This window comes from Pyrus communis, chromosome 2 (assembly GCF_963583255.1).
Source record: "Pyrus communis chromosome 2, drPyrComm1.1, whole genome shotgun sequence".
Taxonomy (NCBI): Eukaryota; Viridiplantae; Streptophyta; class Magnoliopsida; order Rosales; family Rosaceae; genus Pyrus; species Pyrus communis.
Genome location: NC_084804.1, coordinates 13682854 through 13707975, shown reverse-complemented (window position 1 = coordinate 13707975; position 25122 = coordinate 13682854).

Genomic DNA, 25122 nt, shown 5'->3' with positions numbered 1-25122 from the left:
CGTAGCAGGAACATCATTTGACTCTTTATTAAATGTGTAAATGTGTTGGTAAATGTAGTTTGCTTGCACTAGACAGACTGGTGTTATGTAAATTGAGTCTAATTAATTCCAAATTAATCCATTGATGTCTTTTCTTATCTGATGTGTGATTGGGTATTACATACATTGTAGTTGGGAAACGCAGGGTTAGGCTCATTAAACCGATTAAGTAATTTAGTAATCTAGTGATTGCGTTCTTGTTCTGAATTCTCCAGATTTATATTTGTTTGATATCACTTCTAGCTTTTGTGGGTAAAGCAAAAACGCTGGCAACACCAAACTGAACCAAACAAAAACGATGTGTATAAAGGAATTGACTGATTTTAGATGTTTGAAGAAAATGCCAGTCCCTTGAATTTTAGTGGTAGATGACATAGTGCCTTATGTGTATGTATGATGCAGACAAAACATGTGTTCTCTCATCCCCAATGCCTGATTAATTACTCCTTTGGAATACTTAGTAGACAGCAACACATTTCACGTATTTGGCCATTATCGGAAGAGTTCTGCACATTTCACGTAGCTGCTCCTGAGCTCTTTCCTGTTATGGTTTATGTGATTATTCCTGCCTGTCCAGGTGTGGTAAATGAAGTAACTCCAAGCAAACTTTATAACCAAAGTAAATAGAATATTGTCATCAAATTTTCTCACAACCCAGTCCGGCTAATTTGACAGTCGGCTAGTTGCCTATTAACTCTTGCACTTCATCTTGTCATGGTTCTCAAGATTTATTGTCATGCCCTTCATTAATGATCTGACACCCAGATTTTTTTTGTAGTGTAAGATGTGAAACCCTGTATTCATGTTATCCGCTATACGAGTGTTGCATGTGCTACCTTTGCTTTGGATCTATTTGACTACTTTGGTCCGGTTGTTATTGAAGTGTCAGATACACTCGATTGACTTGATTTTGTTGCAGGACAAGACAATGGTTTGGGGAGCTGGCAAGGTCATACCTGGGAAGGTCAACCAGATTCGAGATAAATTTGAGTATGACCGAGCCGTTAATTGAAAGTATTTTGACAAGTTTTATGTTATGAACTTCTGCTTTTTGGGATTTGGTTTTCGGCCAGATCAACACTCCATTTTGTTGAAGAAGGTTCTTCAACCAATATCTTTGATGGTAGATTATTTGGTGCTCGTTAGTTGGCTACTCCACGTCGTTGCTCACGTCTTTTGTTGATTCCTAATGTCATCGGCTATAGAACTTCCAAATTTCTGTGAATTGATGATTGAGTTAGCTGCAGTTGCCATAGACTGACTTTGATTTGTCCTGTTATTGTTGCCACTAGAGAGGTGACCTCATATTCGCAATGCCCGGAGTAATTCTGAAATGTCCATGGCTTGCAATTTTGAGAAAGATCCTCGTACGAACAAACTTGCATTTACAGGGCAGCAACATCTTGCAAATTGGAACAGTTAAGAGTCCATTAATATGTTCATTGTTAAGCTGCTTAAAAGGATGGTCCTTTCCGAAACGATTTTTGTTTATGGCATAGTTAAGTTAGCCGTTTGTTTCATATAGCAAATTTCCTTTTCTGTTCAATTATTTTGAGTTGGAAAATTGTCTTGAGTGTGCATTCCTCATTATTTCTAGTATGGAATGAGTCAATCATCCACTTCAGTATCTTATTGAAAAAAAAATGGCGATGGTTTTATGTATTTGATCTCCAGTGTTTGCATCCTTTTGTCTGGAGGAGCTCCTTCTAACTTCCATGATATGAACTTCCGGAGACAGCCATTTATCGCTCAGAGATGCTTGTCGGATTCTGAAAGAGAATGAAGGAGAAACTGCTAATGGTCTATGTCTTATATATCTTTACTACGACAGGCTTCTCGACCGTCACTGTGACGTCTTCTGATATCTACACTACCTAACAACCGGCAGCTTGTTAGTAACTTGAGTCAAGTAGCGAAAATTATATTAATTTAATGTCATTAGTATCGTAGGTACGCCTTCTTGGTTCATGTCGATTTTTGCCCAACTTGAGGAATTGATCGGTATGGGCCACACGGTAGATGAATGTAACAAGCTGAAGAATTTATTACGTGGAGCTTTGCTGAACCATCTCGAACTGGTAAAGCCATATTTGCAATCTACAGCTAGTTCGGGGACAAACTTTTAACATTGCTGATGTGCAGGGATGAAGCCAGAGATTTGTATGAGCGGGGGCATCCTTAAACAAATAAAGTCATACTTAAAAATCCCAAGAATTTATTAAACAAAACACTAATCTTTTAATCCATAAAGTTTTTCATACAACATATTACAATATTCCTCGAATCGTTTTCATGTTTTGAAAGCGTTGCATAACAATATCATTACCAATTCCATTAAACATGTCTTTATATAAAAATAATCATTTTATCATTCATCCATTGAACTCTAAATTAGAAAGCTAAATTCTAAATTGAAATGCCAAAAACAAATTAATGAAGGAAAGTCGTATAAAATACCTTGTGGAGTAAAATTCTTGGGTTGAATTTGGATAATTGATTACTTGAACTCCAGCTGTCTATAACACTCCAAATTCAATTGAGTTTTGGTTGAATGAAAGGGGAGGAAAAATCTGGAGAAGTTGAGGATTGGAATTGCTTTGCCGTACATGGTGGGATGAGTTTTGTGTGGATTAACGACCTAGGTTAGAAAAACAGGGAGGCACAATTAAATTAATTGTTAATTAAATTGTCATCAGGTATGGCATTTGGGATCCAAAACGGTAGACTAGTTTAGGGCTAGTTATTGAGAATTGGAACGCAACCATACTTTTTTTTAATGAGTGGGAGCATCCTCCCCACCCCCCCCCCCCCCAGGCCTACACTAGCTCCGTCCTTGTTGATGTGTACGAATTGGCCAATACCATTGCCGGTGTGTTGTTTTCAGGTGAAAGTAGACTCGGAAGAAGCGGTTTCTGCTTCAAGTTGAGAGATTTTTGGGTTGCCCAACAAGATGAACGGCGCACACTTTGAATTCAACCTTGAAGTTGAGCATCAGCTGCAGTATGGATATGCATGGTTTGTCTTTTGTTACCAGACTATGATATCAAGTTACAGTGGTTATTGAAAGCAAGCGATGCCTATTTTGTTGTTGAGAATCTTCCACCCCCCTCTTAATGTACGTATGCAAAGATATGATGAAACTTTGAAACCGGAAGTTGATTTCATAGGGGGAATTTTATTGCCAAGTGAAGTAATTAGAGCAAAACAAGTAACCATAATGCATAGAGGCGATGCAGGTTCTATAATAAGAGGCCAAGCAGAAAGCAAACGGCCTAGGAGTATGAGTCCACACTCACAGCCTCATGCAAGCGTAGTCATGACCAATTATGTCAAGGAAAACCATAAACCTAAACTAAAAAGGCTATAAATTAAAAATATTTTCAACTTTAAAGAAAACGAACCCCAGAGGCCGGTGTGTTGTTTTCATCCGTATGACTGAATGGCAGATGCAATATTATGAACATGATCAATTGTTTAAGAGTCTATTTACAGTGCTTCTTGGCTAGGAAAAACACCAGTAGCAATGTAAAGACACATATCGTCCATAATCCTTGGACGCAATTGTTCCCTCGATTGGTTGCGTAGCCATCGTAATAAAAAGGTCAAACGGAAATAAACAAACAAATAAATAAAAGCTAGTCATTCAACAAAAGAACAACAAACAAACAGGAGCTAACATTTCCAGTTCAGTCACACAAAGCAACTCCGGACTAGTGATACCTACTAAAAATCCCACAGCTCAATAATAATAATCCTTTGCCGCGTAAAAATAGCATTCCCTTGGCTGACCCTCCTTAATTGTCGAAATCCCAGTCCCACCGTTAAGGTAATCGATCTGGGAAACCCCAAAATCAACCACCTGGTCGCAGAAGAGCGGTGAAAACCCTGACTTGTTGCCGATACCCTTGTACCAAGCCTTGAGCTTCAGTCCAAATTTCACCAGAGAGCCAAATGCAGAGCCAGGAGCGCTAAGCCCTTGCAGTATTTCCTTGGACACATTTTGTCCCACGTACATCTCCACCGCTTGGAGTCGGAAACTTGCCGTGGCCTCGTTCCTCTTGCTTGACAACAAGACACGCGGTTGTAGGCGCACCGGCTTCACTGCCAGCATCATCATCCTCTCTTTGTCCCCGTAGAAGATGTAGGCCACCAGTCTCTCGACGCAGAGGTCGTGACCTTCACCGGGGTTGGGGTTTGTGACCACCACGGACAGGTCCCAGGTGGCCGTCAACTGCGACTGAGTCGCGTTGAGTTGAGACATGATGGCCGATTGGACTCGGAACTCGGGGCCACGTGTCCTTGTCTGCAACGTGGCCCAAATGACGGCCCAAAGGACTGACAAAAATACGATTGCCAGCGGAACTGGCCACAGCATGATCTCCAGCCATGTTAGTCGTCGGCCTCTGGGAGGCGGAGTCTCTTCGAATTCGTATCCCTTGAATTTGAATTCCTCTACACCGGCCATAGTAAGTCTTCAGACGAGAAAGAGAGAGCACGCGGTTAGAAAGCTTGCCTTGCAGTTCGATCAACGGCGAAGAACCACCCGTTTCACAAAAGGGAGGAGGGAAAGGGAGTCGGAATCCAAAACAACGTCGACCGGGGGACGATATACCACTACTGTTGACATAGAAATTGAGGAAAGGGAAAGAATGAAAATCGAATATAAACAGTACCTAACAAAAAATTGAGGAAAGGGAAAGAATGAAAATCGAATATAAACAGTACCCAACAAAAATTTACCGTACGATGTACGATGAACGGATGTGATTGGAGGATTCTCAGGATTCTCACAAAGAGGATCTGGCGAGGATCCTCTCTCCTCATCTAAAGAGGGGTAACCAACCGACCAATCATGTCATGTTTACCAAGGGATCCTCTCCGCATCCCTTCCACCTAAGCCGACTAAGCTACAAATCCAGATCCTTTAAATTTGATCCAACGCCTAAAGTTATTATAACTTTTAATGGGGCCCTGTTTTTAGCCGTGGAATCAAATTTCAAAGGTTCGGATTTGTGGCTCAGGAAAATGATCCCTTTCCATGTTTACCCACTAATTTAAAGTAAATAATGTTTTAATTGTGAGATTTCATCGGCCAAACTTATTTTCATATTTGGCTAAATTTTTTAAACTACATTTTCAGAAATTCAACGAAAATTTGTCGTCGAGCAAGAATAATTCTTTAGGTACGGGCTGTCAACGCTCATTTACTCAATGACTTTGTTTCGTTGAGTAAAACTTAGAGCGATGACTTTGTTTCGTCGACTACACGTTTAGGTGATGACTACACATTTGAGTTGATAAATTTGTTTTCATCTAGCAAGGGATTACTTTGTAGTGTACGGAGCAATGATTTTTTGGGTAATTCTGTTAGAATTTTCATCATTCTCCCCCATTAAGTCATTTATTTTGGAAGAAATGATAGTGAACGTGTTACTGCTGAATGCTTCAATAAAGATGATGGGGGTTGCGTTTGGCGTGTGCATGCCATTTTGAATCGTCCTAGCATGCTATTCTACATTAAAATTTTGAATAATGTACATACATGTAAAGCTAGGTTTCATGATAAAAAAAGCATCAAGATGGGTTCCAAACTTGTGGCGTTGGTCCTTGTTGACGAGGTTCAAACCAATCCAATTGTAAGATCAATCAATATTGTTAGAGATTTCAAGAGAAACTATGGTATATTTATATCTTACTATAATGCTTGGTATGGTAAAGAGTTAGCAAAGATGAAGGTCCATGGTGATGATACACAGTCATACAGACAACTATTATGGTATGCAAACGCAATGCTAGCAGCCAACCCAGGCTCCCATGTCTAGCTTGAATACAATGATAGTTCATGTCGGTTCGAGCGTTTATTCATTTCATATAATGCTAGTATTGAAGGGTTCAAATTCTGCAAGCCTTTCTTGTGCCTCGATGGAACTTTTATAAAAAAACAAGTATAAAGGTCATTTGTTGGTAGCCATTGGGAAAAATGGTAATCAAGGTATGATTTAGACATCTGCTTATATTATAGGTTGCATGAAAGCTAATATTCTTTTTTTCCCACATTGATGGGTAGTTTAAATGTTTATCCATATATGTTGACAAAATTGATCATTTTGTTAATTTTGCTCCATGTTAGGTAGTTTAATAGGGTCCCAAACAGTAATATATGAAAAAGTATTGTTTTATAACCTTATACATGTTGTGTCCATCCCTTCATTGTTCTGGCCACCAATTCATGCCCGTCGTCAAACTCTAAAATCTTGAACAATTCAAGTAAAAAAAAAAAAAAAAAAAATTTAGAGCAAAGTATATGGTAGCGCACCTATTATGAAGTACTGGTATTGAAATCGAAGGAGTGTAATACTTGTTATCTAGGTAACGAACACTGCAAAAACAAAGCCCAAATCACCAAACCAAAAAAATAGAAAAACAAAACCAAAAGATCATGTATGAAACTGAAATCTTCCGAGAAGTTGCAATACCTGTTCTCTAGGTATACCAGGAAACCCGAATCAAATATTCGCCTATTCTGTTTTCATCATATACTGGGAGAAAATTTATAGCTTTTATATCTTCGTACGGATTTAGAATTCAAAATTTGGATTCCGCTGGAAACGCAAAGCAATTTGAAAGATAGGAGGATAAGGTTTTGAATAAACAATGAGATTAATTTGGATTGTAATTCATCTGCAAGAGACCTGATAAACCATTTAATGGCAATTGTTGTAATTTTGTTTGTAAATTATGTGCATTTTAATTGTTAACATGGATGATTGTTGTACTTACTAGTCTCCACTTATGCTTATGTAATATTAATGGATTCCATTAAAAAAATGTTTATAAAATTGGACCCATATCAAAAGATCTTTTTCTTTTAAACCCGGTCCGGTCCCTTCAAAATTGGACCCGTGCCCAGCCCTTTTCTATTTCTACCAAGTACCAACGATAGAAACCCTAACATTATCATTCCCTCAGCGGTCTTGTTCATCTTTTCTCCCACTGCCATTGATAGATCTACCTAGCTCATCCGTTTTCGTTCTCAAATAATTCATCAACAATGAGGACATCCAATAGCCACCGCCCTGTCCATATGAAATATTACAGGCCTGTACCTGTTAAGGTAGAACAGTCATTCCCCCCGCCGAGTGTTGTTGCATTTCTTATTGTGTGCTTTGTGGTCTTCGTCCTCATCCCGTCGTTTTTGGTTTACTCGCCCTTCCTGGACCCATTGCAAGTAAGTGTCGAGTCGATTACCATTTCCCGACTCAGCGCTGCCGGGTCCGAGTGTACCGCCGAATGGGAGATAAAGCTCGTAGTCACAAACCCCAACGGCGGCCAGGACCTCTACTTTGAAGATCGTCTGCAGGCCACGCTCTTCTTGTACGACCGCTGGTTTGACGGCAGCTTCATGCTGGCTACTAAGTCATTACCTCCTCCCTTGCCGCCTTTAACCAACGAGACCAGCCACACTTTGAGTTTCAAAATGCAAATTGACAGTGCCTACTTAGGTGAAGTGCTGAGCGAGGAAATCTCGCAACGGATAGTTCAAGTCCGCCTGATAGTGACGGCTCGGTATCGGCTTTTTCCCACGACTGGGGAGATCGATGATGGGGAGACTGACAGATTGCATGTGTTGCGGCTCTCCTGCCCCAAGAGCATGGGGCTGTGCGAGCCCGTTTCTACCCGTAGCAGGAACATCATTTGACTCTTTATTAAATTAGACAGACTGGGTGTTATGTAAATTGAGTCTAATTAATTCCAAATTAATCCAGTGATGTCTTTTCTTATCTGATGTGTGATTGGGTATTACATACATTGTAGTTGGGAAATGCAGGGTTGGGCTCATTAAACCGATTAAGTAATTTAGTAATCTAGTGATTGTGTTCTTGTTCTGAATTCTCCAGATTTATATTTGTTTGATATCGCTTTTAGCTTTTGTGGGTAAAGCAAAAACGCTGGCAACACCAAACTGAACCACACAAGAACGATGTATAAAGGAATTGACTGATTTTAGATGTTTGAAGAAAATGCCAGGCCTTTGAATTTTAGTGGTAGATGATATAGTGCCTTATGTGTATGTATGATGCAGACAAAACATGTGTTCTCTCATCCCCAATGCCTGATTAATTACTCCTTTGGAATAATTAGTAGACAGCACCACATTTCACATAGTTGGCCATTATCGGAAGAATTCTGCACATTTCTATACTCAGCAATCCTACACCGAACACGTCTTGTATAATCTTCAAAAGCTGCTCCTGAGCTCTTTCCTGTTATGGTTTATGTGATTATTCCTGTCTGTCCAGGTGTGGTAAATGAAGTCACTCCAAGCAAACTTTATAACCAAAGTAGATAGAATATTGTCATCAAATTTTCTCACAACCCAGTCCGGCTAATTTGATTAGTCCGCTAGTTGCCTATTAACTCTTGCACTTCATCTTGACTTGGTTCTCAAGATTTATTGTCATGCTCTTCATTAATGATCTGACACCCACATTGTTTTTGTAGTGTAAGATGTGAAACCCCTTATTCATGGTATCCGCTAGACAAGAGTGTTGGATCTATCTGACTACTTTGGTCCGGTTGCTTTTTGGGATTTGGTTGCCGGCCAGATCAACACTCCATTTTGTTAAAGAAGGTTCTTCGACCAATATCTTTGATAGTAGATTATTTGGTGCTCATTAGTTGGCTACTCCACGTTGTTGCTCACATCTTTTGTTGATTCCTAATGTCATCGGCTATAGAACTTCCAAATTTCTGTGCATTGATGATTGAGTTAGCTGCAGTTGCCATAGACTGACTTTGATTTGTCCTGTTATTGTTGCCACTAGAGAGGTGACCTCATATTCGCAATGCCCAGAGTGATTCTGAAATGTCCATTGCTTGCAATTTTGAGAAGGATCCAGATACGAACAAACTTGCATTTACAGGGCAGCAACATCTAGCAAATTGGAACAGTTGAGAGTCCATTAATATGTTCATTGTTAAGCTGCTTAAAAGGATGGTCCCTTCGGAAACTACTTTTGTTAATGGCACAGTTAAGTTAGCCGTTTGTTTCATATAGCAAATTTCCCTTTCCGTTCAATTATTTTGAGTTGGAAAATTGTCTCGAGTGTGCATTCCTCATTATTTCTAGTATGGAATGAGTCAATCATCCACTTTAGTATCTTATTGAAAAAAATTGTCGATAGTTTTATGTATTTGATCTCCAGTGTTTGCAGCCTCGTCTGGAGGAGCTCCTTCCAACTTCCATGATATGAAATCCCGGAGGCAGCCATTTATTGCTCAGAGATGCTTGTCGGATTCTGAAAGAGAGCGAAGGAGAGGTGCTAATGGTCTATGTCTTATATATCTCTATGACGAGAGGCCTGAAATGGTGTGCACAGGCTTCCTCGACCATCACTGTGACGTCTTATGATATCTACACTATCTAACAACAGGCAGCTTGTTAGTAGCTTAAGTTTTTTTCACCCCTCTTAAAACTTATTAACTTTGATATGCTTAATTTGAAAATAATCAGATGCTCTTTTACATAATTATCTGAATTATTGAATTTTCGAAAGAAATTGATTTAAATTTTTTTATATTTAGGCAGGCAAGAGAAAAGGAATTGACAAAGTAGAAAGTATTAGAGAAAGCTAGAAAGATCGTGAATGGATTTTGGGTTATTCTTCTTTTCATAGGCTCAAATGCAGTGCTTACTTTGTGGTTGACAATTTTCCTGAAGGGTATTAAGATAGCTTCTTTTGTCAAATTTTCCTTCCTTATTAGTTAATGGTGAGAATACTACAGGTAAAAAAAAAAACTGCATGTTTCAAGGGAAAAAACACATTAGCGCACACTTGGAAATTGCTGGAGGTATTGGCAAACCTCACTTTGTACATACATGCTTTACAATTCTTGGAAAACAACATGACTCCTGAAAATGATAGTAGCAAATATGATGTATTGGGACTAATATTTTAGTAACCTGTTTCTTGCGGTCTTAGAGTTATGCCAGGATGGGTAGTTTGCCGTTGGGTGTGGGTTGATGGTTGTACACGCATTACATTTGTGTTACGATACTTAAAAATAAAATCTTATTTCGTGGATGAATTTATTTCTACTCTTCGTTTAGGCATTGAAGCTGATGCAATCTAAACATCTTGATAGATTAAAAGTAGATATCTGTTTTGTATTCTCCGCACTTCTGTCTAACTTCTTCTTGAGTGATAGTTTAGTTAATTTCTTGTTACTTTCTTGCAGGTTACATACATATGGCTTATATGAAGTAGGAGTTTCTGGTGATGGGAATTATCAGGTATTTGCAATAATGAGAATGCAAAGCAATAGGTTTGTCATCTTTTGATTTAATATAACAAAACGTCTCGACATTTTAAATTTTTTTAGCCTCTCAAATCCATTTTGTGCATTAATTTTAAATTTTCGCTTTAATGTCATTAGTTTGATATAAATTTGTGTAACATACAATTTTTTATTACAAAAAAGAGTTGACCTTAGAATAGAAGTTGTAGTTTTGCTTGATATTACTAGACTAGCAGGTAAAAAACTCAACCTTTTCTTATCTCTAAATGTTGATTCCTCTCTATTCAACTTAGAGTAATTCCTCTTTATTTTCAAGCCTCGAATGTTATAAACTATTACATTTCTTAAATTGTAAGTTGACGATTACATCGGTCCATTTTTTGAAAAATTTAAATTATCAGATGATGTCTCATGATACCAACTCCCCTCACAAGGGCATTATGAATCCAGCCAAATGTAACCTTCTAATTCCATTTTTTCCAACATTTAGAATAGAATTTTTTTTTTTTTTATCATGCATATTATCGTTCTTCGTTCTAGATTTGATTCGTTTAGTATTAAAGCTGATGAAAGGATTAATATCTCTTTGTACCACTGCAGCTATTACCACAGTTGTCACAGTTGCAGAGATTCCCATAAACAATAGATTCACTATTGAGAAAAGTAAGACATCTATTTTTATTTTCCACCTTTCAAAATGAAACAATCAAACTATTAAGTTTACTTATATTCAACAACTTGAATACAGAAGCCATAACATCAACTGTTGATATAAAAGATGATCAAGCGAGAGACCAGTCCACAAGGCCAAGGCATGCCAATGTCATACTCTAATATCAAATAGACAGTCATTTATCCTCAATATACAAAATGAGTTCCAACTCATTCTAAAATTTCTGTTTACTTTTTTTGAAAAAAATAAGTTAGATGTTATTAGTGAAAGGATGTGGTTTAGAGTAGACATCCTTTTCATTCTACCAATACAGTTATCATTTCTCTTTCACACCATTTACAGATTAAGCATGAATGTCACATTTAAATTGGTATGAGTTAAGGTTCAAAATGAAAATTTACAGCTGCTATAGAATTTCTTGGATCTTACCAAAACAAAAAAGGCTGTCCATGCAATCTGAGAATGAAATTTTCAGCTGCAATAGAATTTCTTGGATCTTCCCAAACAGTTTCTGGAGTGTGAATATTTTTCATTTTTAGCTTATCCTTGAGTAGGGAGTTTTTGTTGGAAATTCAAATCAAAACAAGGTTGCTATTGTTGAAAATCAATGTCAAAGTTAGGCATTGAAAGTTAGGCAATGTTAGGTATGGTTGAATAAAATTATTAGGTGCAATTAATGTGTTTTGTGTGGTAATAAATAATCTTAGTTTATTCATTTGGTTTGCTATAAATACCCAAGTTCTCAAGCATTGTAAATCATCCCATCCAAATCCCACTTCCAATTGTGAAGAAGCTTGTAAGCTTTCTTATTCCAACAATTTGTAAACCTTTTCATATATCAAAGTCCAAGTGTTTTGCCAAAGCTTGTTGCTTCCCTCCTTTCTCTATTTCTTTCTTTGTCCAATTTTATTTGAGAGTGCAAAGTGAAAGAGGTGTGATAGAGTTTGTAAACTTATCACCCACATATTTTGGTATTGAGTTAGTAAACTGTCAAATACCAACAATTGGTATCAGAGCCAGAATACCATTCTGGCAGGTGCAGCAGTTATGGCGTCCAACTTAGTGCAACTCCAAGTTCCCACATTGAAGAAAGAAAATTATGAAAGATGGTGCATCCAATTCAAAGCATTGTTTGGATCACAGGAGCTATGGGAAGTTGTCAGTAGTGGGTATGTTGTACCCACTGCCGAGCAAGAAGCCGTATATACTGCGGATCAAAGGAACACTCTCAAGGACTTACGAAAGAAGGACCAAAAGGCGCTGTATCTTCTATACCAGGGTTTGGAAGATTCAACGTTCGAGAAGGTTGCAGAAGCAACAACGAGCAAGCAAGTATGGGATACACTCAGTACAATCTACAAAGGAGTAGATCGAGTCAAGAAAGTGAGGTTACAATCACTTCGAGCAGATTTTGAAACTGCTCATATGAATGAAGGGGAGAGCATCTCCGACTATCACTCAAGGCTCATTGTGATAGTAAATCAGATGAGGAGAAATGGCGAGAGACTCGATGAAGTACGAGTTGTGGAGAAGATACTCCGGTCACTCACATCTAAGTTTGAGCATGTGGTGACTGCCATTGAGGAATCCAAGGATTTGGAGGTGATGAGCGCAGAAGAGCTACTAGGATCCCTCCTAGTTCACGAGCAACGCATTCAGAAGAATGCAAGCCCCACAACGCTAGAGCAAGCTTTGGAGTCAAAGTTGAATATTGACAAACCAAATAAAGGTCGTGGGCAGTGGAACTCACGTCGTGGGAGCTCATCCAACCGTAGCCGAGGACGAGCCCGAGGAAGAGGTCGAGGCTATGCACAAAATCAAGGTCAGTCTCAGGAGTGGAGATCTACTCGAGGAAAGGCGCATATCCAGTGTCACAACTGTAAGCAATATGGACATTATGCCAATGAATGTTCACATAAAAATGGTGAGCATGTCAACATGGCAGAATCAAGTGGAAATACTGATGAAGAACTTACAGTCTTACTAGCACACCATGATTCCAGTAGCCAACAAGATGTTTGGTATTTGGACTCTGGTGCAAGCAATCACATGTGTGGAAAGAAGGAGTTTTTTGCCGAACTCAAAGAAGGGGCCTATGGATCTGTAAGTCTTGGTGACTCCTCAAAGTTGCCAGTTGAAGGCAAAGGGAAGATCAAGATCATCCAGAAGGATGGAAGAGAAGAATACATCTCCGATACCTACTACATACCAGGTATGAAGAGCAACATTCTGAGCATTGGTCAACTGCTCCAGAAAGGGTACATTATACATATGGAGAACATGCTTCTCACTCTCAGGAATGCAAGGAGAAAGCTTATTGCACGTGTTCGAATGTCAAAGAACCGGATGTTTCCGTTGAATTTGAACACAAAGATTGGAAGCTGCAACATCGGTGTAATGGAAGATGAGTCATGGAAATGGCATCTTCGATTTGGCCATCTTAATTTCAATGGCCTAAAGTTGCTGTCAAGTGGAGGAATGGTTCGTGGTCTACCCCAGATTGAAGCCACACGCCAAGTATGTGAAGGTTGTGTGCTTGGCAAGCAAGCACGACTATCGTTCCCTGTTGGTGATACATGGAGAGCAAAGGCACCACTGCAGTTGGTGCACACAGATATATGTGGTCCATTGGATCCCATGTCTTATGGAGGTAATAGGTATTTTATTACCTTCATTGATGATTTCAGTAGAAAGACTTGGGTCTATTTTCTCAAGGAGAAGTCAGCTGCCCTAAAAATTTTCAAGGAGTTCAAGGCACTCACAGAGGCAGAAAGTAACCACAAGCTTGTGGCTGTGAGATCAGATAGAGGTGGAGAGTACACCTCCAATGCTTTCCAAGCATACTGCAAGGAGCAAGGAATTAGGCATCAACTTACTGCTGCCTATACCCCACAGCAAAATGGGATAGCCGAAAGAAAGAATCGAACCATCCTTGACATGACAAGGTCCATGCTTAAGGAGAAGAATTTGCCAAAAGAGTTATGGGCAGAAGCTGTAGCTTGTTCGATTTATTTGTTGAATCGATGTCCAACAAAGAGTGTCAAGAGGATGACACCACAAGAGGCTTGGAGTGGATACAAGCCGAATGTTACACACCTAAGAATTTTTGGGTGTGTTGCATATGCTCAAGTTCCAGAAGCCAAGAGGAGGAAACTTGATGATAGAGGTGAGAAGTGTGTGTTTGTGGGCTATAGTGAAGAGTCCAAGGCATACAAGCTCTACAACCCACTAACTGGCAAACTAGTGGTTAGTAGAGATGTCATATTCAGTGAGGAAGAGACATGGACGTGGAACAACAAAGAAGTCAGTAAAGAGAAGATCGTCTCCACTGATTTTGAAGAACCAGAAGTTGTACCACCGATTGAGCAACAGCCGGCTCAAACAATCACAACAACTCCAGTGCACAGAATTGCAAGGAGTGGTCCTACATCTAGTGAGGAAAGCAGCTCCTCAACTCCAGTGAGGTTAAGGAATCTCACAGAGATTTATGGACAAGAAGAAGAAGAAGAAACCAACCTTTTCTGCTTGTATGCAGACCACGAGCCTTTCTCATTCAATGAAGCTGTGGAAGAAGATTGTTGGAAGAAAGCCATGGAAGAAGAGATCCATGCCATCGAGAAGAATGACACTTGGGAGCTGACAAAGCTCCCACCAAATCAGAAGGCTATTGGTGTCAAGTGGGTTTACAAGATCAAACGCACTGCAGATGGGAGTGTGGATCGATACAAATCAAGGCTTGTAGCAAAGGGCTACAAACAGAAGTATGGAGTGGACTATGATGAAGTCTATGCTCCAGTTGCGAGACTTGACACGGTAAGATTGCTAATCTCTCTTGCCGCACATCATAAATGGAAAATTTATCAACTAGATGTCAAGTCAGCCTTCCTTAATGGAGTACTTGAGGAAGAAGTGTACGTGGAACAACCGGAAGGCTTCCAAGTACAAGGAGAAGAAGATAAGGTGTATCGTTTGAAGAAGGCTTTGTACGGCCTCAAGCAAGCACCACGAGCTTGGAACTCAAGGATCGACAACTACCTTCACCAAAATGGATTTCAGAAATGTCCATACGAGCATTCAGTTTACATGAAGAATGGTGAAAAAGGGGAGTTCTTAATTATTTGTCTCTATGTAGATGATTTATTGTTTACAGGAAACAATGAGGCAATGTTCCATGAGTTCAAGCAATCCATGTTCAGTGAATTCGAGATGACTGACAATGGATTAATGTCATACTTTCTTGGCATAGAAGTGAAGCAAGAAAGTGATGGTATCTACATCTCTCAACAAAGGTACATGAGAGACATATTGAAGAAGTTCAATATGGACAAGTGCAACACTGTCAATACCCCAGTCGCAACTGGATTGAAGCTGTCCAAAGGAGGAGAAGGTGAGTTTGTAAACTCAACAGTGTACAAAAGCCTCGTTGGAAGCCTAAGGTACCTTACAATCACAAGACCTGATATAGTTTATGGTGTTGGACTCGTGAGTCGATACATGGAAACACCAAGGGAGTCTCATTGGCTGGCCGCCAAGAGAATTTTGAGGTACATAAGAGGTACTCTAAACTATGGTCTATTTTATAATTTTGGTGAAGATGCAAAATTATTTGGTTATTCAGATAGTGATTGGGGAGGTGACCAAGATGAAAGGAAAAGCACAACTGGCTATGTGTTTTTTCTAGGATCAACAGCTTTCTCATGGACTTCAAAGAAGCAATCAATTGTTGCTTTGTCATCATGTGAAGCCGAGTATGTTGCTGTAGCCTCAACCGTGTGTGAGGCAATTTGGTTAAGAAATCTGTTGAAGTCAGTGTGTCATCCACAAGTGGAATCGACTGTGATTCACGTAGATAACGTGTCTGCAATCAAACTTGCAAAGAATCCTGTTCAACATGGAAGGAGCAAGCACATTGATACCAGGTTCCATTTTCTAAGGGACCATGTGAAGCAAAAGACAATTGAACTTGTCTACTGTCACACCAAGGAACAAGTGGCAGACATCTTCACAAAGCCATTGCCAATTGAAACATTCCGGCTACTGCGTGAAATGCTAGGAATGAAGGCGTTTTGATTTGAGGAGGTGTGTTGGAAATTCAAATCAAAACAAGGTTGCTGTTGTTGAAAATCAATGTCAAAGTTAGGCATTGAAAGTTAGGCAATGTTAGGTATGGTTGAATAAAATTATTAGGTGCAATTAATGTGTTTTGTGTGGTAATAAATAATCTTAGTTTATTCATTTGGTTTGCTATAAATACCCAAGTTCTCAAGCATTGTAAATCATCCCATCCAAATCCCACTTCCAATTGTGAAGAAGCTTGTAAGCTTTCTTATTCCAACAATTTGTAAACCTTTTCATATATCAAAGTCCAAGTGTTTTGCCAAAGCTTGTTGCTTCCCTCCTTTCTCTATTTCTTTCTTTGTCCAATTTTATTTGAGAGTGCAAAGTGAAAGAGGTGTGATAGAGTTTGTAAACTTATCACCCACATATTTTGGTATTGAGTTAGTAAACTGTCAAATACCAACAGTTTTGATGAATTTATGTTTACTCCTCTGTTTTTTTGGTGTTTCCAGGCCTTTGGAGCTGAATATGTTTACTCTGCAGCAAGGCAAGGTACATTTTTCCTACAATTCATTGTTCTATAAAAAATATGAGTACCTAAATTAGATAATTTCTACTTCTCCCGGGCCCCCATTCATATGATGCCAAGATATCAACAATAGATGCTAACAGTTTCCTGAGAAAGTTGAGATTTTTAGTTATATTTTCAGTTTGCTGAGCGAGGAAATCTCACAACGGATAGTTCAAGTCCGCCTGATAGTGACAGCTCGGTATCAGCTTTTGCCCACGACTGGGGAGATTGATGATGGGGAGACTGACAGATTGCGTGTGTTGCGGCTCTCCTGCCCCAAGAGCATGGGGCTGTGCAAGCCCGTTTCTACCCGTAGCAGGAACATCATTTGACTCTTTATTAAATGTGTAAATGTGTTGGTAAATGTAGTTTGCTTGCACTAGACAGACTGGTGTTATGTAAATTGAGTCTAATTAATTCCAAATTAATCCAGTGATGTCTTTTCTTATCTGATGTGTGATTGGGTATTACATACATTGTAGTTGGGAAACGCAGGGTTGGGCTCATTAAACCGATTAAGTAATTTAGTAATCTGGTGATTGCGTTCTTGTTCTGAATTCTCCAGATTTATATTTGTTTGATATCGCTTTTAGCTTTTGTGGGTAAAGCAAAAACGCTGGCAACACCAAACTGAACCAAACAAAAACGATGTGTATAAAGGAATTGACTGATTTTAGATGTTTGAAGAAAATGCCAGTCCCTTGAATTTTAGTGGTAGATGATATAGTGCCTTATGTGTATGTATGATGCAGACAAAACATGTGTTCTCTCATCCCCAATGCCTGATTAATTACTCCTTAGGAATAATTAGTAGACAGCACCACATTTCACGTAGTTGGCCACATTTCACGTAGTTGGCCATTATCGGAAGAGTTCTGCACATTTCACGTAGCTGCTCCTGAGCTCTTTCCTGTTATGGTTTATGTGATTATTCCTGCCTGTCCAGGTGTGGTAAATGAAGTAACTCCAAGCAAACTTTATAACCAAAGTAAATAGAATATTGTCATCAAATTTTCTCACAACCCAGTCCGGCTAATTTGACAGTCGGCTAGTTGCCTATTAACTCTTGCACTTCATCTTGTCATGGTTCTCAAGATTTATTGTCATGCCCTTCATTAATGATCTGACTCCCAGATTTTTTTTGTAGTGTAAGATGTGAAACCCTGTATTCATGTTATCCGCTATACGAGTGTTGCATGTGCTACCTTTGCTTTGGATCTATCTGACTACTTTGGTCCGGTTGTTATTGAAGTGCCAGATACACTCGATTGACTTGATTTTGTTGCAGGACAAGACAATGGTTTGGGGAGCTGGCAAGGTCATACCTGGGAAGGTCAACCAGATTCGAGATAAATTTGAGTATGACCGAGCCGTTAATTGAAAGTATTTTGACAAGTTTTATGTTATGAACTTCTGCTTTTTGGGATTTGGTTTTCGGCCAGATCAACACTCCATTTTGTTGAAGAAGGTTCTTCAACCAATATCTTTGATGGTAGATTATTTGGTGCTCGTTAGTTGGCTACTCCACGTCGTTGCTCACGTCTTTTGTTGATTCCTAATGTCATCGGCTATAGAACTTCCAAATTTCTGTGAATTGATGATTGAGTTAGCTGCAGTTGCCATAGACTGACTTTGATTTGTCCTGTTATTGTTGCCGCTAGAGAGGTGACCTCATATTTGCATTGCCCGGAGTAATTCTGAAATGTCCATGGCTTGCAATTTTGAGAAAGATCCTCGCACGAACAAACTTGCATTTACAGGGCAGCAACATCTAGCAAATTGGAACAATTGACAGTCCATTAATATGTTCATTGTTAAGCTGCTTAAAAGGATGGTCCTTTCCGAAACGATTTTTGTTTTTGGCATAGTTAAGTTAGCCGTTTGTTTCATATAGCAAATTTCCTTTTCTGTTCAATTATTTTGAGTTGGAAAATTGTCTTGAGTGTGCATTCCTCATTATTTCTAGTATGGAATGAGTCAGTCATCCACTTCAGTATCTTATTGAAAAAAATGGCGATGGTTTTGTGTATTTGATCTCCAGTGTTTGCATCCTTTTGTCTGGAGGAGCTCCTTCTAACTTCCATGATATGAACTTCCGGAGACAGCCATTTATCGCTCAGAGATGCTTGTCGGATTCTGAAAGAGAGTGAAGGAGAAACTGCTAATGGTCTATGTCTTATATATCTTTACTACGACAGGCTTCTCGACCGTCACTGTGACGTCTTCTGATATCTACACTACCTAACAACCTGCAGCTTGTTAGTAACTTGAGTCAAGTAGCGAAAATTATATTAATTTCGTGTCATTAGTATCGTAGGTACGCCTTCTTGGTTCATGTCGATTTTTGCCCAACTTGAGGAATTGACTGGTATGGGCCACATGGTAGATGAATGTAACAAGCTGAAGAATTTATTACGTGGAGCTTTGTTGAGCCATCTCGAACTGGTAAAGCCATATTTGCAATCTACAGCTAGTTCGGGGACAAACTTTTAACATTGCTGATGTGCAGGGATGAAGCCAGAGATTTGTATGAGCGGGGGCATCCTTAAACAATAAAGTCATACTTAAAAATCCCAAGAATTTATTAAACAAAACACTAATATATTAATCCATAAAGTTTTTCATACAACATATTACAATATTCCTCGAATCGTTTTCATGTTTTGAAAGCGTTGCATAACAATATCATTATCAATTCCATTAAATATCTCTTTATATAAAAATTATCATTTTTTCATTCATCCATTGAACTCTAAATTAGAAAGCTAAATTCTAAATTGAAATGCCAAAAACAAATTAATGAAGTAAAGTCGTATAAAATACCTTGTGGAGTAAAATTCTTGGGTTGAATTTTGATAATTGATTACTTGAACTCCAGCTATCTATAACACTCCAAATTCAATTGAGTTTTGGTTGAATGAAAGGGGAGGAAAAATCTGGAGAAGTTGAGGATTGGAATTGCTTTGCCGTACATGGTGGGATGAGTTTTGTGTGAATTAACGACCTAGGGTTAGAAAAACAGGGAGGCACAATTAAATTAATTGTTAATTAAATTGTCATCAAGTATGACATTTGGGATTCAAAACGGTAGACTAGTTTAGGGCTAGTTATTGAGAATTGGAACGCAGCCATACTTTTTTTTAATGAGTGGGAGCATCCTCCCCACCCCCCCCCCCCCCAGGCCTACACTATCTCCGTCCTTGCTGATGTGTACGAATTGGCCAATACCATTGCCGGTGTGTTGTTTTCAGGTGAAAGTAGACTCGGAAGAAGCGGTTTCTGCTTCAAGTTGAGAGATTTTTGGGTTGCCCAACAAGATGAACGGCGCACACTTTGAATTCAACCTTGAAGTTGAGCATCAGCTGCAGTATGGATATGCATGGTTTGTTTTTTGTTACCAGACTATGATATCAAGTTACAGTGGTTATTGAAAGCAAGCGATGCCTATTTTGTTGTTGAGAATCTTCCACCCCCCTCTTAATGTACGTATGCAAAGATATGATGAAACTTTGAAACCGGACGTTGATTTCATAGGGGGAATTTTTATTGCCAAGTGAAGTAATTAGAGCAAAACAAGTAACCAGAATGCATAGAGGCGATGCAGGTTCTATAATAAGAGGCCAAGCAGAAAGCAAACGGCCTAGGAGTATGAGTCCACACTCACAGCCTCATGCAAGCGCAGTCATGACCAATTATGTCAAGGAAAACCATAAACCTAAACTAAAAAGGCTATAAATTAAAAATATTTTCAACTTTAACGAAAACGAACCCCAGATGCCGGTGTGTTGTTTTCATCCGTATGACTGAATGGCAGATGCAATATTATGAACATGATCAATTGTTTAAGAGTCTATTTACAGTGCTTCTTGGCTAGGAAAAACACCAGTAGCAATGTAAAGACACAAATCGTCCATAATCCTTGGACGCAATTGTTCCCTCGATTGGTTGCGTAGCCATCGTAATAAAAAGGTCAAACGGAAATAAACAAACAAATAAATAAAAGCTAGTCATTCAACAAAAGAACAACAAACAAGCAGGAGCTAACATTTCCAGTTCAAGTCACACAAAGCAGCTCCGGACTAGTGATACCTACTAAAAATCCCACAGCTCAATAATAATAATCCTTTGCCGAGTAAAAATAGCATTCCCTTGGCTGACCCTCCTTAATTGTCGAAATCCCAGTCCCACCGTTAAGGTAATCGATCTGGGAAACCCCAAAATCAACCACCCGGTCGCAGAAGAGCGGCGAAAACCCCGACTTGTTGCCGATATCCTTGTACCAAGCCTTGAGCTTCAGTCCAAATTTCACCAGAGAGCCAGATGCAGAGCCAGGAGCGCTAAGCCCTTGCAGTATTTCCTTGGACACATTTTGTCCCACGTACATCTCCACCGCTTGGAGTCGGAAACTGGCCGTGGCCTCGTTCCTCTTGCTTGACAACAAGACACGCGGTTGTAGGCGCACCGGCTTCACTGCCAGCATCATCATCCTCTCTTTGTCCCCGTAGAAGACGTAGGCCACCAGTCTCTCGACGCAGAGGTCGTGACCTTCACCGGGGTTGGGGTTTGTGACCACCACGGACAGGTCCCAGGTGGCCGTCAGCTGCGACTGAGTCGCGTTGAGTTGAGACATGATGGCCGATTGGACTCGGAACTCGGGGCCACGTGTCCTTGTCTGCAACGTGGCCCAAATGACGGCCCAAAGGACTGACAAAAATACGATTGCCAGCGGAACTGGCCACAGCATGATCTCCAGCCAAGTTAGTCGTCGGCCTCTGGGAGGCGGAGGTGGAGGCGGAGTCTCTTCGAATTCGTATCCCTTGAATTTGAATTCCTCTACACCGGCCATCGTAAGTCTTCAGAGAGAAAGAGAGAGCGCGCGGTTAGAGAGCTTGCCTTGCAGATGGATCAACGGCGAAGAACCACCCGTTTCACAAAAGGGAGGAGGGAAAGGGAGTCGGAATCCAAAACAACGTCGACCGGGGGACAATATACCACTACTGTTGACCTAGAAATTGAGGAAAGGGAAAGAATGAAAATCGAATATAAACAGTACCTAACAAAAAATTGAGGAAAGGGAAAGAATGAAAATTAAATATAAACAGTAGTTAACAAAATTTGACCGTACGATGTATGATAAACGGATGTGATTGGAGGATTCTTACAAAGAGGATCTGGCGAGGATCCTCTCTCCTCATCTAAAGTGGGGTAACCAACCGACCAATCATGTCATGTTTACCAAGTGATCCTCTCCGCATCCCTTCCATCTAAGCCGACTAAGCCACAAATCCAGATTCTTTAAATTTGATCAAACGGCAAAAGTTATTATAACTTTTAATGGGGCCCTGTTTTTAGCCGTGAAATCAAATTTCAAAGGTTCGGATTTGTGGCTCAGGAAAATGATCCCTTTCCATGTTTACCCACTAATTTAAATTAAATAATGTTTTAATTGTGAGATTTCATCGGCCAAACTTATTTTCATATTTGGCTAAATTTTTTAAACTACTTCATTTTCAGAAATTCAACGAAAATTTGTCATCGAGCAAGAATAATTCTTCAGGTACGGGCTGTCAACGCTCATTTACTCAATGACTCTGTTTCGTTGAGTAAAACTTAGAGCGATGACTTTGTTTCGTCGACTACACGTTTAGGTGATTGACTACACATTTGAGCTGATAAATTTGTTTTCATCTAACAAGGGATTACTTTGTAGTGTACGGAGCAATGATTTTTTGGGTAATTCCGTTAGAATTTTCATCATTCTCCCCCATTAAGTCATTTATTTTGGATGAAAATTCTAACAAAATTAGCCAAAAATATTATTTCTCAACGTTATAACAATTTCAGATGCCTAACAATTTTTTATTCAAGGATCAACCCTCCAAGGGCCATTTCTAGTTGCTCCAATTTTCCTTTCCTTTTTCTTCTAAGCTTCAAACCCTCTCACTTTTCTTTGTGATTATCTTTAACCTTATTAATCAACCAACCAATCAACACCATTATAAATAAACTAACTGAAAATCTCAAAGTAAGCACCCAGATATCCATCGTCCTTTCTAAATTGATTCACAAAGATTCTCAATTCTTTCATTTATAAACATGCCAAAAATTAGAGTTAGAGCGATATAGATGAACCATAATGATTTCTAGAGATCTAGTACCAGAACAACTCAATGGAACCGAATGTAAAGAGGGATTCTAGACAACTCAACGGAACCCCGCTCAAGAATGCGTATGGTTCCCCAATGCGAATTAATTAGGCAGAACCATAAGCATCCATCTACTAGTGTGGTCCCTCAATGTGGATTAACCAGGCAGGACTACCTATGGATAATAATGTGACCAAGAAGTCAGTGACCCCTCAGTGCAAATTAACTAGGCGGAGTCAACCCTAGAATGCGTGTGGTTCCCCAATACGAATTAACTAGGTGAAGCCACACCCTTTAGCGTACGTGTGGTCCCCAAAGGCGACTTAACCAAGCAGGACTATGGACATGCCTCCAATAGTGTGGTTTCCCAATGCAGATTAACCATGCGAAACTACCTATGTAAATAATGTAACCAGGTAGACGTTGATTCTCCAATGCGAATTCACCCTTAGAACATGTATGGTCCCCAATGCGGACCATCCATGCATCACTGCTACATGGTACAATCAAAACACATATCACACATCATATAAATTTTGATAAGGTACCACTTGCTTGCAACCCGAGATATACATCAATTGGTATAGCTTGCTGACCAAGATAGGCCCACTATGCTCAACCTAGTTTTTAGTAATATTAATTTAGTATTTAAGAACGATTACGAAGATGTTGACCAAAAGTCAACTATCGGTCAACGAGGTCAACAGAACGATCAACAACCGTAGTAATTCAATTTGGAAGATTCGCCCACCGGATTTCCAATCTTAATTTTTTCTGCCAAACTTGGCTAGAAGAGATTTTGGTTGTCATAAAATGTTTTTGGAATTTCTAGTAGTCCCAAATATGCTTTATTTATTCAAATTTTGACCCGCTATGAACCTCATTTATCATTAACAGAAAAGGTACTAACATGTATCACGTTGTTTAGTAGCAAATTCACCGAACAAATATTATGATTCTATTATTATTTATATTTGTTTTGAACGAAGTGGTTGCAACTCAGAGACACGCTGATGATGAGATTTTTCTAAATCTGCTGCAATCAAAAGACCAGGTAAAAGGCGTCAATATTTGCTACTCTATATAAGTTGAAACAGTTTAAGATATGCAAATAAGAAGAAAATTATGGGCAGAAAAACAAGAAGAAATTATTTGTGGCAGGCATATTATGCTTCTGTACATGACTAAAGCTGTGCATGTCACTCCAGCATGCACATGTAATCTCGACTCTATTACACCAACAAAGTGGATAAGCAACATATTGGAAAAGCAAAAACAAATTGGAGATAATGGGGAGAGAGAGGAAAATACAAGAGTGAAAAATATGCAATAAAAGCCATAGGACGGGTTACCTCGTACTATAATGTTTGAGATGTCTTCAAGACTCACCCATGAACACTTAGATTTGCCCTCTTCAACAACAAAACGAAAAGGACCCTGTTCATATCACTTAGTAAGGCCTTCATTTTCCTTTTAATAACCTAGTAAATTCTTAAAAGGTGCAACTCTAGTACATGAAGTACACAATAGAGAAACTGCCAAGAAGCAAAAAAGATACAGTGGATTAGATAGGCCCACGAGAAACTGACAAGAGACGAGAGGAAAAACATGATTTCAAGAACTTTTCCAGAAGATTTCAATACTAACAAGATAGAATTCCCTGAGATGAACTTGTGGAATATGAATACTAGAAATCTGAATTTTGCTAAATTTTTCTTTTGATAAATAGCGATCTTGAAATTATTCCCAAAAAAAAATACACAATTGGAACAGAGTATTACAACTTACTTTCAATGCAGAGGATCTAGAAATAAAAGCTGGCAGCCTGCCACAAAGTTTTGATGGATTTCTGATAAGTAAGTTGCAGCTACACTGACACACTGATGCACGACCAATTAAATTAGCAATATTAAAACTGGAAAAGAAAAGGATGATCGTTCATACACAATCAGTAAATAAATAAGATTAACAATGCTGAGAGGGGGAGAAGGAGGAGGAGAAGGAGGAGGAGAGGGGGTGGGAGGCTCTATTATCTACATACCGTGTCTAACTGCTTGGCAAACCACTGATTTAGCTCCTTTATACAAGATGAATCTCCAATTAAGTACGGATGAAAGTCTGAGTAAGCTAAATGGATGCCATCCCCTGCAAGTTAAGTAGTGAAATGTCTAAATAGTTGTAAAATGTCTAAATAGTCAACAAAAGTACTGAAAGGTAAAAGAGTATAATACCATCCGCAGAATGATAATGGGCCAACTCTTGTGCTGTGGAAGCCATCCTTCCAAGAACTGCATTCATCTAGATTACAATGAAAACATTACCAATCTTATGAAATT